This window comes from Vulpes vulpes, chromosome 1 (assembly GCF_048418805.1).
Source record: "Vulpes vulpes isolate BD-2025 chromosome 1, VulVul3, whole genome shotgun sequence".
Lineage (NCBI taxonomy): Eukaryota > Metazoa > Chordata > Mammalia > Carnivora > Canidae > Vulpes > Vulpes vulpes.
The window spans coordinates 36,409,868-36,422,384 of NC_132780.1; positions in this window are offsets into that span (position 1 = coordinate 36,409,868).

Sequence of the window (12,517 nt, forward strand, 5' to 3'; positions counted from 1 at the left end):
CAGACCTCTTAGTATGTAAACTATTCCTTCCTACTTTCTTCCCATGGGACGGAAGACTTTGGACTTGTTCCTCTCCTTTTCCTGGACATGTGGCGATTCCAGTGGCATATGTTTCCTCCTGTCTGCTTGGCTAGGTGCTGACAGCCATCTCCTGTATAAAGTTGCTTATGAATGGACCAGCAGAGTGAGGGACATCATTTGGGCAAGAAGAGGCATGGCCTAAGTAGGAGAAGGAATACTCGAGGGCTTCTGTGCTTCCCACCATTTTATTTGCAAAGATAATTGGGTTTTCCTCCATTAGGTGAATGCTAAAGAAGGTGGATGGGGTGGAAGCTTTCTTGCAGATATCTCCCAGAGAAGCTAAGTGTGTGCATGGATCTCAGTTTAAGAAAGTCTGTAGATTAGGGAAGCCTGAGTGGTTCAATTTTCTGAGTGTCTGAATCTTGAGTTTGGCTCAGGTCATGATCTCAGGGTCCTGGGATCAAGTCCTGCTCAGTGGGGAGTCTGCTTGTGTCCCTCTCCCTCAGCCCCTTCCCCACTCATGCTCTCCCTCTCTCTCTCTCCCTCTCTCTCTCTCTCAAATAAATAAATAAATCTTTAAAAAAAGTCTGTAAATTGAATTTCCCAAGGAAAGATCTGGGGAGATGGGGAGAAGGGGGCCAAGTTGAAGCTGGATTTTCCAAATCCAAGACAGTGCAGTAAAAGGCCCCTCAGGATTCTCCAATGCTCCAGCCAGTGTGCATCCAGTTTTGCACACCTGTTGTGCAGGGGAGACTGATGGCCTTGCCATGCGGGTAGAGAAGCGACAATTTACAGAAAGGAATGTCGGCAGTTTGCAAGTTTCTCAAATGTCAATGTTGCCCCCTCCCTCATCCATTGTCTGGAGCTCGGGGAGAAGAGAAAGGGATAAAGCAATTGTGAGAAAATAGACCACGCTTCAGTGAATATTGGAAACAGTTCATATCTCCTATGAGACTAAGTTTTTAAATTTTCAGGAATTTTGCCAGTTGCTCATCCGAATCAGCCATAGTGGGAGTATTCAAGATAGCACTCAGTACAAGGTGCACATCAGCAAATGCTACAAGTTGGGGCCTTCTGATCTTCTCTCCCTGGGAGAAGTGGTTTACCCCCTTCACCCCACCCCAAGCAGATGGCCATGGGGGACAGAGTGTGAGGTGGTAACCTGTCTGACTATTTGTTTTTAAAGAAACTTGTAGCATTTATTCATGAGAGACACACAGAGAAAAGCAGAGACACAGGCAGAGGGAGAAGCAGGCTCCTTGTGAGGAGCCCAATGTGGGACTTGATCCCAGGACCCCGGGATCACGCCCTGAGTCAAAGGCAGATGCTCAACCGCTGAGCAACCCAGGTGTCCCTGACTGTTTTAATCACCAAAGGGGAATTGAAAAAAATGTTAATGCTAGAACGAAATATAATTAGGGACTCCTGCTCTCCAGCAAGAGAAGGGAGGCCAATGAAACAAAATTGTGTCAGTTATTAGAAAAGCAAAATGCCTTTCTATATTTTTACTTCAATGGGTAGAGTTACTATGCCTTTGTAGGGGAGAAAAAATCATTTTCCCTTTGCCCTGTGAGTTCTAGCTAAGACCTCTGTAATAAAAGACAGATTAGCAAAAGGAAAGCAAACAGAAGTTTATTAACACATATACCTCAGGTATACATAAGAGAGACACGGGAAAAATGAGTAACTCCTGGGGTGGCTTAGAATTCAAACTTAAATAGTATTTTAGTGGGGAAAAGGGAGATAGGATAAGGCCTCTTTGAAGAGAGTAAATAATTTTAGGAAAGATGAATGGGCCCCTAGGAAGGATAGATGGGAAGTATGGCAGTTTGAGACAAAGCTTGTCTGGATGTGGTGTCAACTTCTAGTCTTCTCTCTTGTGACAACACTTTTTCTTCCCTATTTAATAAAACTCTCAGGAAGGCAATTTATGACAATAAAATTCCTTTTGGAGGATCTGTGTTTAGGCAGATGAGGGGAGTTCAGAGAAAGCCTCTTCCTGTACTTGCTGCTTTTCAAGTGCTGACAGCTCAAAAAAATCAGTATATCAAAGTGGCATAGCATGGAGTGGCATGTCCTGAGCTCCTGTAGTTATATTTTGTGTTGACATATTCTGCTACCCTTCTCTTCTGTTCTCAATTGGATTGTGTCCTTCCCAAAGAGGTGCTGAAGTTTTAACTCTCAGAATGTGACCTTATTTGGAAATACAGTCTTTATAGAGGGAATAAAGTTAAAATAAGGTCATTGGCCCTAATCCAATATGATTGGAGTCCTTATGAAAAAGAGACATTTGGACACAGAGACAGACATACACGGAGGGTGGGTTATGTGAAGACACACTGGAAGGCAATGATATGACTGGAATGGTTCATCTACAAGCCAAAAAACCAAGGATTGCCAGCAACCACTAGGAGCTAGAAGAAACCAGGAAAGATCCTCTCCCAGAGTCATCAGAGAAACCATGACCCTGCCATATTTTTATTTATTCATTTGAGAGAGAGAGAGAGAGAGTACTAGTGGTGAGGGGGGCAGAGGAGAGGGAGAAGCAGACTCCCCACTAAGCAGGGAGCCCAAGGTGGGGCTCAATCCCAGGACCCTGGGATCATGACCTGAGCCCAAGGCAGACACTTAACCATTTGAGCCACCAGGTGCCCCAAATATCTGTTATTTTAGTCAATTTTTGATACTTGTTATGGCAGCCCACAAAATTAATAAAACCTCCAAAATCCAAATCAATAATAACTACCATTTATTGGTCATTACCAATGTGTGTGTTGTGTGCCAACCCTTTGCTCTACTCATTTTACCTGAGTTAGTCCTTATAGAGCCCAGAGCCCTGCAAGGGTGAGGAACTGCAGCTTCCATTGGTCATTGCTAAAGAGCATCACAGAGATTTCCAAGAAAGGAAGAGCCTCAAACATCTCAGAATTGGGAACAGGGAACTATTGATAGATTTTTTTGAAGCAGTGAGGAGCTGGGTGTTTAATGGAGGTAGGGGAGAGTGGGGGGGCTTATTGTCATTCCATACAGATCTTTCCATTATTCCTATCTCAAAAATTAGAAATGTATCCTTTGGCCTAAGGGACATGACAGTAGACACAAAATGATCGTGAGCCACCAAACAAATAGGATATTCTTGAGCAATTCGCAATTAATTCAAGGCATTGTAACTCCTCTAAGTATTGAGTGCTCCAGGGAAGAAACTGGCTTTGATCACTGGCTGGGTGTTCCAGCCACCCTAGGCCAAATGCTTCCAGCTAAATGATTTAACAAGAATAAAATACCAGGGGCAGAGAGCAATGCCAAGCTGAGAAGGGAAAGTCTTCTAAAATGCCCATCTGAGAACTTGTGAAACAGTAGTAGAGCTGTGAGATGGAGAGTGGTGGGTTGGGGAAAAGAAAATAATTACCATGATGCTGGAGCCAGGAGAATCACTCCATTGGGCAACAGATGTGGGGTCAGCTGCTTTTAAACTGATATGCCCAGCTCTGACTTAAATCTTGAAGTTATACAGTTCATGACTTGGAGCCTGGGATAAAAATTGGAATCTCAATCCAATATCAACTGAATAATTTAGTAATTTTGGGGTCAGAATATCTTTTCTTTTTAAGGATTAGGGGCAGAGGGAGAGGGAGAGAGAGAATCATAAGCAGGCTCCGTGCCCAGCGTGGAGACTGAGGCAGCGCATGATCCCACGACCCTCAGATCATAACCTCAGTCAGATGCTTAACTGACTGAGCTACCTGGGTACTCCTGGGGTCAGAATATCCTAATGAAATGCATTTTTGTGTCTGTCAGAAGACTGTGGTGACAAATAGGATGTTGTGTCTTGGAGTTCTCATCTGCTAGCTGAGGATGACACTGGAATCTTGGAAGTGACAGAGGTTTTTCTCAATATTCAGAGATTTAGGTCCTTCCAGGGTGGGGAAGAAGCTCTGGGTGATTGCTCTGTTTTCCTGGCTGATCGCTCTGTTTCCTGGCTGATCTCTGGCTCATGCACAGATCTCACTTTTTAGACCCACGGCAAGTCTTAATTTACTAAGTGTCTCTTTGGTGCTGGGCTTTATGCCAACTGCTGGAAAAACAAAAATGAAAATGTACTTCTTGCTGTCGGTAAAAGTGAAGTAAAAGTCTTGTCGAGATCCAGACAGTCAAACAAAAAAATTTAACATGATGTAAAAATGATTTCCAGAGGTTTCCACACCGGGATTGGGAAGCTCAGAGTTAGGAGGACTGAATTCCTATTGATGGAAGGCAGGCTGCCATGGAAGGCTTCACGGAGGAGGTGTTAACTACAGGATTGGAGTTCATGCCTCATGTCAGCAGACATCAGGATCACAGAGGCTCTCACGTGCTGGGTTTAAAGGAGCCATTTAAGTCTGTAAAGCCTCACGATGACATGGTTAAATGTACACTCTAAGGAAATCTCTGTGGCAGCAGTGTGCAGGGTGAAGTGACAGGAATCAATGTTTTAGGGGCTCCTGGGTGGCTCAGACGGTTAAGCATCTGCCTTCAGCTAAGATCATGATCTCTAGGTCCTGGGATCAAGTCTCATGTTGGGCTCCCAGCTCAGTTGGGGATCTGCTTCTCCCTCTGCCTCTGCTCCTACTTGTGCTCTCTGTCTCTGTCTCTGTCTCTGTCTCTGTCTCTGTCTCTCTGTCAAATGAATAAATACAAAATATTAAAAAAAATACGAAATCTATGTTTTCGTTTACTTAGTTACAAATAGCAATTTTACTTTTAACCATGTCCACATCTTCCTTGCTCTATTCAAGCAACAGAACATAGAGACTTAGAAACTTTGTTTTACACCCCCATACCTGGCTCTGTCGCTGACTCAGCACATGCCTGTGCTCCAGTCTTACAGTCCTACAATATCATTTGTGGAAACAAGACTAATGACAGTAGGTTGTGTTCCAATGCGCAGTCTCATGATGATCCCCAACACCATAGGCTCTCCCAGTTTTCAATGAGCTTTTCCATTGTATCTTGGGTTTTACAAAGCAGACACCTTAATAATAGAGTGGCTAAAACACAATTTGTGATGTGAAGTATTCTATCTAGCAAAATCAAAAATAAGATGGTAAGAGTTATCCTACAGAAATCCTCCTCTTCTCAAGCCATTTGCCAGAATTCTTTTTTCCTGTTATTTAGAAAAGGATGAAATCAAGCAGTCTCCTGCATTTAAATATTCACAAAAAGCCAAAAGTTCTTCGAAAAAAAATTCTATCAGAACTTTTTTTTTTTTGGTCTTACCCTCTTTTCTATAAGTTTTCAAACTTCAGTGTGTACCAGAATCACCTGCAGGGCTTCCTAAAACAGTGTGTTGGATCCTGCCCCAGAGTTTCTGATTTAGCTGGTCTGGGAGGAGGCCTGAACATTTTCTGTTTCTGACAAATTCCCAGGTGATGTTGCTGCCGCAACATGGTCCCTTGACTACACATTGAAAACTATTGCTCTGAAATTGTAATGGCTGACTTTTATTGGGCACTTTCTATGTTCCAACTGTGCTCTGTGAATTCCTTACTTGTATTACCCTCTTTAATGCTCTTGGCAACCCAAAGATGCAGGCACTTTTGAGGGGTAGCTGACTGTGCCACCTCAAAATATGCCTCCTGGGCATAAGTATTATTTTGAGAAGCAGCAGATGCAGTAGAAGCTCTGAAGGCAGAGTAGAAGCTATCCTTTTGTAAAAGAAATTCACGTTTCTAAAGAAACTCTCCATTTATAAGAATGTTTCCGTCTGGGTATCTGGAAAAGAAGGATGACTCAGTCCTGAGAGAATCTTATCAACGGGGAAGGCACCAGGCTTAAATCTGCGTAACAACTCTTTCCTTGTTTATCATGCATTTCCTAATAATTTACCTGTAACTGGCCTCTCCACACCTTTCTTTCTTTTGTCTTGAGCTGAAGATGGTATTTAAGCTAGAGTTCTGAGCACCTCCAGAGAGTGACTCACTTTCCTCTGGGGATCGCTCATGTTTAACGAGGCACACATGTTAATAAACTTCTTTTTGTTTTTCCCCTATTCGTCTGACTTTCCTTACAGGGGTCTGAGCTAGACCTCAGAAGACAGAGGGAACATTATTTCTCCTCCTCTTTGACATTATTACAAATGAAGAAACAGGTTTGAGAGTCAAGTAACTCAAATCAAGGTCACTCAGTCAATAAGTGATGGACTTAGATTGAACCCAGGATTAAATACAATACTTATTTGCTGTGATTTTTCCTGTTGGTGAATTCCTACGTCTAAGCATGCCACCGCCCCAGAAACTGGGGAACCCTGACAGCACTCTCTTGGTATGTTTTGTGACTAGTGTTGCCTTGTTCTGATGTGAACATTTTTCTTTGTGAAAACATTCATATTTTTAGATAGAAATTTACTTTATCCCCAATGAACATTTCTGAAGATAGAGAAATTGCCAAACCTGCTGACTCATAACAAAAATAAAGAGCATCTACTATTTAGTCTAAGGCTTGTAGTTTTGGGAGGTGGTAGGAGGAAAAAGTTATTACCACCCACTATTGATCATTTTCACTTCATTTTCTTCAATGGTATTTATAGTAGTGCATGGAGGTGGTCTTGATAACTTTGTGGAGATCATTTTTTCAATAGTACAGATGGTTCTGCTAAATGTTTAAGGCATCTTGGGGGACAATGGTTTGATCCTGACTCAGGGGAACTTGGTCATGTAAATCACTTTGCTTTAAGTGCTTTGACCTCTGAGCATCTAAAATTGACACATACTTTTTTGGCTTATTATCTCATTTCTTTTTTTTTTTTCTTTAGAGGCTTTATTTATTTATTTATCTATCTATTTATTTATTTATTTATTTATTTTAAGATCTTACCCACCCGTTCATGAGAGACACACAGAGAAAGAGAGGCAGAGACTTAGGCAGAAGGAGAAGCAGGCTCCATGCAGGGAGCCCAACACGGAACCGATCCCCGGTCTCCAGGATCAGACCCTGGGCCAAAGGTGGCGCCAAACTGCCGAGCCACCGGGGCTGCCCTATTATCTTATGTCTGTGGCCACTGAAGGCCCAAGCTACAACTTTATGCCTGACCACACACCAAGGATTTTTTATTGCTTGTGTTCCTGGCTTTTTTCCTGTTCTCTCTATCCATAACCATGTATGTATAATGTCCAGAATATTCTGTCTCTTTTTTCTTTTTTTAAAAGATTTTATTTATTTATTCACGAGAGACACATAGAGAGAGGCAGAGGGAGAAGCAGGCTCCCTGCAAGAAGCTTGATGCAGGACTCAATCCCAGGACCCTGGAGTCACAACCTGAGCCAAAGGCAGACGCTCAACAACTGAGTCACCCAGTCATCCCTTCTGTCTCTTTTTCTGTCTCTCTCTCACAATCACATACACACATGCACAGCATTTTTCACAGATAAGTTATGTCAGAAATATATATATACGTATGTATGTATATATATATATATATTTTTAAGGTTTATTTATTTATTCTAGAGAGAGAGAGGGAGAGAGAGAGTGCACGGGAGCCGGGGGAAGGGCAGAGGGAGACAGAGAATCTTCAAGCAGACTTCATGCTGAGTGTGGAGCCTAATGCAGGCCTTGATCCAAAGACCCTGAGATTATGATGTGAGCCAAAATCAAGAGTCAGTATCTTAGCTGACTGAGCCACCCAGACACCCCTAGGTCAGAACTATTTCTATGTTCTGAAGCTAAGTATAAAACATCTCCTCTGACCATGGCAATGTCATGTTTCATTTTAAAACCATCTTCCCAGAATATAATGGGAGGAAGGGCCATCATCACTTGCAATAAAGTTTCCTATAATTATAATCTCATTATCAAGGAGAAAACATTAATGCCCAATATGCTTTTAATTTAATGCTAATTTTCACACTTGAAGGAAGACATTGCAAGCATATACAATTCTTTTGCTGATAAACTCTCGTTGTAATCCTGAACATAACAGAAAAAGGAACTGCATATTGAGACAAACCATGAAAATTAGCTTAAAAATGAGCCACACTCAAACAAGAAAATACCACTACACCTCTGAAAGTTTATAAGATTTACTAAAAATTATCAATAAGGAATTGTTTGCAAGAGACTCCTTTACTCACTAGCCCAATACTCTCACATTTTTACCCACTAATTAAGGGGAGCTGATCATGGCCTAAAATTTTTCTAAGCACTGTAATTTTTCTATTCATCATATATTCAGAAAAGTATTAGATATCTTCCTTATCTTTCTTGTTTATTCTGTCTCCTTCCACAAGCTCTGTGAGCAGGTGTTTCCATCTGTTTTGCTTGCTGCTGTGTTCTCAATGCCTAAATAATGTCTGACACACACTAGGCACTAACTAAACACTTGAGTGAGGTGCCTGGGTGGCTTAGTCAGTTGGTTACCCAACTATCTCTCTCAGCTCAGGTTTTTTTTTTTTTTTAAATTTTTATTTTATTATTTATGATAGTCACAGAGAGAGAGAGAGAGAGAGAGAGAGAGAGGCAGAGATACAGGCAGAGGGAGAAGCAGGCTCCATGCACCGGGAGCCTGACGTGGGATTCGATCCGGGGTTTCCAGGATCGCGCCCCGGGCCAAAGGCAGGCACCAAACCGCTGCGCCACCCAGGGATCCCATCAGCTCAGGTTTTGATTTCAAGGTTATAAGTTTGAGCCCCGCCAGGAGCCTACTTAAACACACACACACACACACACACACACACTCTAGTGAATAGATAGTTAATTAATCAGGGAGTAGATGAAATGGATTACCTTAATATTCATCATCCGAACTGACAAACAGTTTAAAGAACCTCTAGCAAGTTGTGTAGGATGAATAGTGATACAATGGCAGAGATATTTCCTTTATCTCTGAGAACTAACTTCCTTTCAAGAGGAAAATAGAATGAGTTTACAGGGGCTGTGTTAAATGTCTAAAAAGATAAGTCAGACAGTGAAAGACAAATATGATCCCACTTATTGCGTGGAATCCAAAAAAGTAAGACTCACAGATCAGAGAGTAGAGTGGTGGTTGCCAGGAGTTGAGGACAGGGAGATCAGGGTCATGTTGGTCAAAGGGTACAAACTTGCACTTAGAAGACAAATAAATTGTGGGGGATCTAATACACAGCATTATAATTACAGTGAATGAAACTGTATTATGTAGTTGCAAGTTGTTAAGAGACCAGGTCTTCAATGTTCTCATCACAAAAAAATTAATAATTATGTGACATGATTCATGAATAAAAATTCATGACATCACATGAAAATTAATAATTATGTTAGCTATGGGTAGCTGTGGTGGCAGTCATATGGCAATACATGAGTATCTCAAATCAATACACGCACACCTTCACCATGTGCGATGTTACATGTCCATCATATCTCAATTAAAAAAAGAAAATAGGCAAGTACTGAGGGAATATTTTGTAGAATTATAGACTATTTTTAAAGTACATATAGTTTACTCCATTGCTTGTATACTTTTTCTTCCTTTTAAAATTAAATAATGTGGATAGAAACAACAAGCTCCACAAATGAATAGTTTCTGGACAATACAGACAACAAAATAATTATTTGTAACATGTGCCAAAAACAATATGGCATTTAATCACAGCACAGATTTAGAAAGGCAGATCACTTCTCACTATTTCACAAGAAATCTGAGTAATGAGGTGGTATATTATTGATCTATTGCTGAATAGCAAATTACCCCCAAATTTGGCAGCTTAAAGCAGTCATCTATTATCTCACAATTTTTGTGGGTCAGGAATCCAGGAGCAGCTTAACTGGGTGATCCTGGCTCCCAGCCTCTGTACTCATTTGTGGAAGCTGCCATAACGAAATACCACAGACTGAGTAGCTCAAACAATACAAGTTTATTTTCTCACAGTTCTGGGGGCTAAAAGTCTAAGATCAAGGTGCTAGAAGGTTGGTTTTCTCTAAGGCCTTTCTCCTTGGCTTGCAGATGGCCACCATCTCCATACTACTTCACATGGTTGTCTCTCTGTGCATACAGACCTTGCTGTTCCTTTTTGAGTGCAAAACACTTCCTCTTATGAGAATACTACTGACACTAGATTAGGTCCCACCCTGATGGCCTCCTTTTAACTTAAGCAACTTTTTGAAGGCCCTATCCAAATACAGTAATCCTGACATAATGGGAATTAGAACTTCAACATATGAATTTTGAGTAGACACAATTAAGTCCATAACAATCTTTCACAAGATTGTAGTCAGCTTTGTTTGGAGCTGCTGTTGCATCTGACAGATTGACTAGGGTTGGTTGACCTTACCTTCCAAGCTCACTCATGTGGTTATTGGAAGGCCTCACAGTTCCTTCCTGGCTGATAGCTAGAGATTTCAGTTCCTGTCATGGAGGCTTCTCCAGAGGCAAGCCAAATGATGTCATGACATGGCTACTGGATTCTCCCAGAGCTAGTGATCTGAAAGGGAGGGAGGGAGAGGGAGAAAGAGCACCCGAGATGCGAAATTCAGTCTTTTTACAATCAAATTTTAGGAACATTACTTCTGCATATTCTATTAGTCAAAATGGCCAGCCCTGGTAAAATATGAGACAGGACCACAAAGGGTATGAATACCAGGAAACGGAATCACTGGTGGTCATCCTTCCTTGAGGCAGGCTACCACAGCTGGATTAAAAATAAAAATTCATGTATTATGCAAAAATTTATATATTTGTTACTTAAAATATTCTGACCAATTAATGAAATATGACATTAAAATATTTTTAGTGCCTATGAGAGATTATGCTTTCTGGGGTTGAGCTATTTTTACAAAAGAGACCTTTGAAGTTTTTTGTTAAACAAATTTGGAAATGTTGCAAATATTAGTGCCCTAGGGTGTAGTCTAAATAAAAAGCTCCAGGAGTTAACATAGTAGTTGACTCCAGCCTCTGGTGCCAAAATGCATAGGTTTTTTGTTTTGTTTTGTTTTTTAGGTTTCAATAAATTTAAATGAACTTTATTGGAATATTATTTACATATAATAAATTCTATTTAAAAGGTACAAACTTCCAGTTACAAAATAAGTAAGTCACAGAGAGAAAAAGTACAGCATAGGGAATTTTAAAATATAATAAATTTTAAAAAGATACAACTCAGTGAGTTTTGACAAATGTATATTCTATGAAACCACCGTGATGATCAATATATAGAACATTACTATCACCCCCAAAAGTTCTCTCTATCCCTAAATGTCTTCGATTCCAGGCCACCACTGATCTGCTTTCCGTTCAGGATAGTTTAGTTTGTATTTTCTAGAATATCTTGTTAGTTCTGTTTCTCTGGAGAATCCTGACTAATAGTCTTGAGTCTTAGTTCAGTATTTTCAAAACCAAGTTTAAAATATCCAACAAGGTGTTCTAGTGGGAGGTCCAATTCAATAAGTGCAAAGTGGAATTTATTCCCATTTTATTCATCCATATTCATCCATTGGCTTTTTCAGGCAACACGAACTTATGGAATGTCTACTATGTGCTAGGTAGGTATGCAAAGTTGGGTTCTGGCCACGGTTCACTGAATAGTAGAGTCAACAGATATGGTACAAAAGCTAAATGTCACAGTTCCCTGTGACAGCTCCCTAATAGAAATGTGCAGGTCAGAATGGTAGTTTCGAGGGCATGGAGGTACATTCTGCAGGGTGAGAGTAGAGGCTGCTAGTAGGGAAGACTTCCTGAGCAGTAGGCTTGATAGGGACGGGTTCACCAGGTGGGCAGGTAAGATGGGCTGGTGGGGGAAACATTTTCGGCAAAGCAAAAACCACATACAGAGGAAGTGCACGGAATAGCTGTGGTGATTAAAGTAGCTAGGTGTTCAAGAACAGCAAAGGTTAATCATGAATTCCAAATACGATGAAACTGAAATTATTGAGGTGTAAACATTCCCGTTTTTTTCCCCCTGTGTGCCAATTAGAATGGGTTTTGGTATAACTCATTTGTCCTTTTCCTTCTGTCCTAGAAGGAGGTCTTGCTCTGTTACTGAAGTTTGTGGGATAAGAGGGAAGAAGGAAGGAATAGTAATAATAATGAGGAGGAGAAGGAGAAACACCCAGTATTTTTTCAGCCTGTCCTTTGTGCCAGATCCTAGTCTAAGCATTTTATATGTACTAACTCATGTAAGCTTTACAACCATGTGAAGCAGATGTTTCCCCCATTTTACATATGAAAAAGCTGAAGAATAGAGATTGAATACACTGCCCAAGTTCTCACCACTTGTAAACGCCAGAGTCAATATTCAAATTCAGGCACTTTATATTGCCTACATATAAATCATATATATAAATTATATATACATATACATATATACATACATATGTATAGATGATTATATGATTTATTATAACGAATTGGCTCACATGATTATGGAGGCTGATAAGTCCCAAGCTCTGCAGTTGGCAAGCTATGGACCCCAGGGAGCTGATGGTGTAATTCCAGTCTGAAGGTTGGCAGGCTCAAGGCTTAGAAAGGGCCAATGTTTCCATTTGAGTCTGA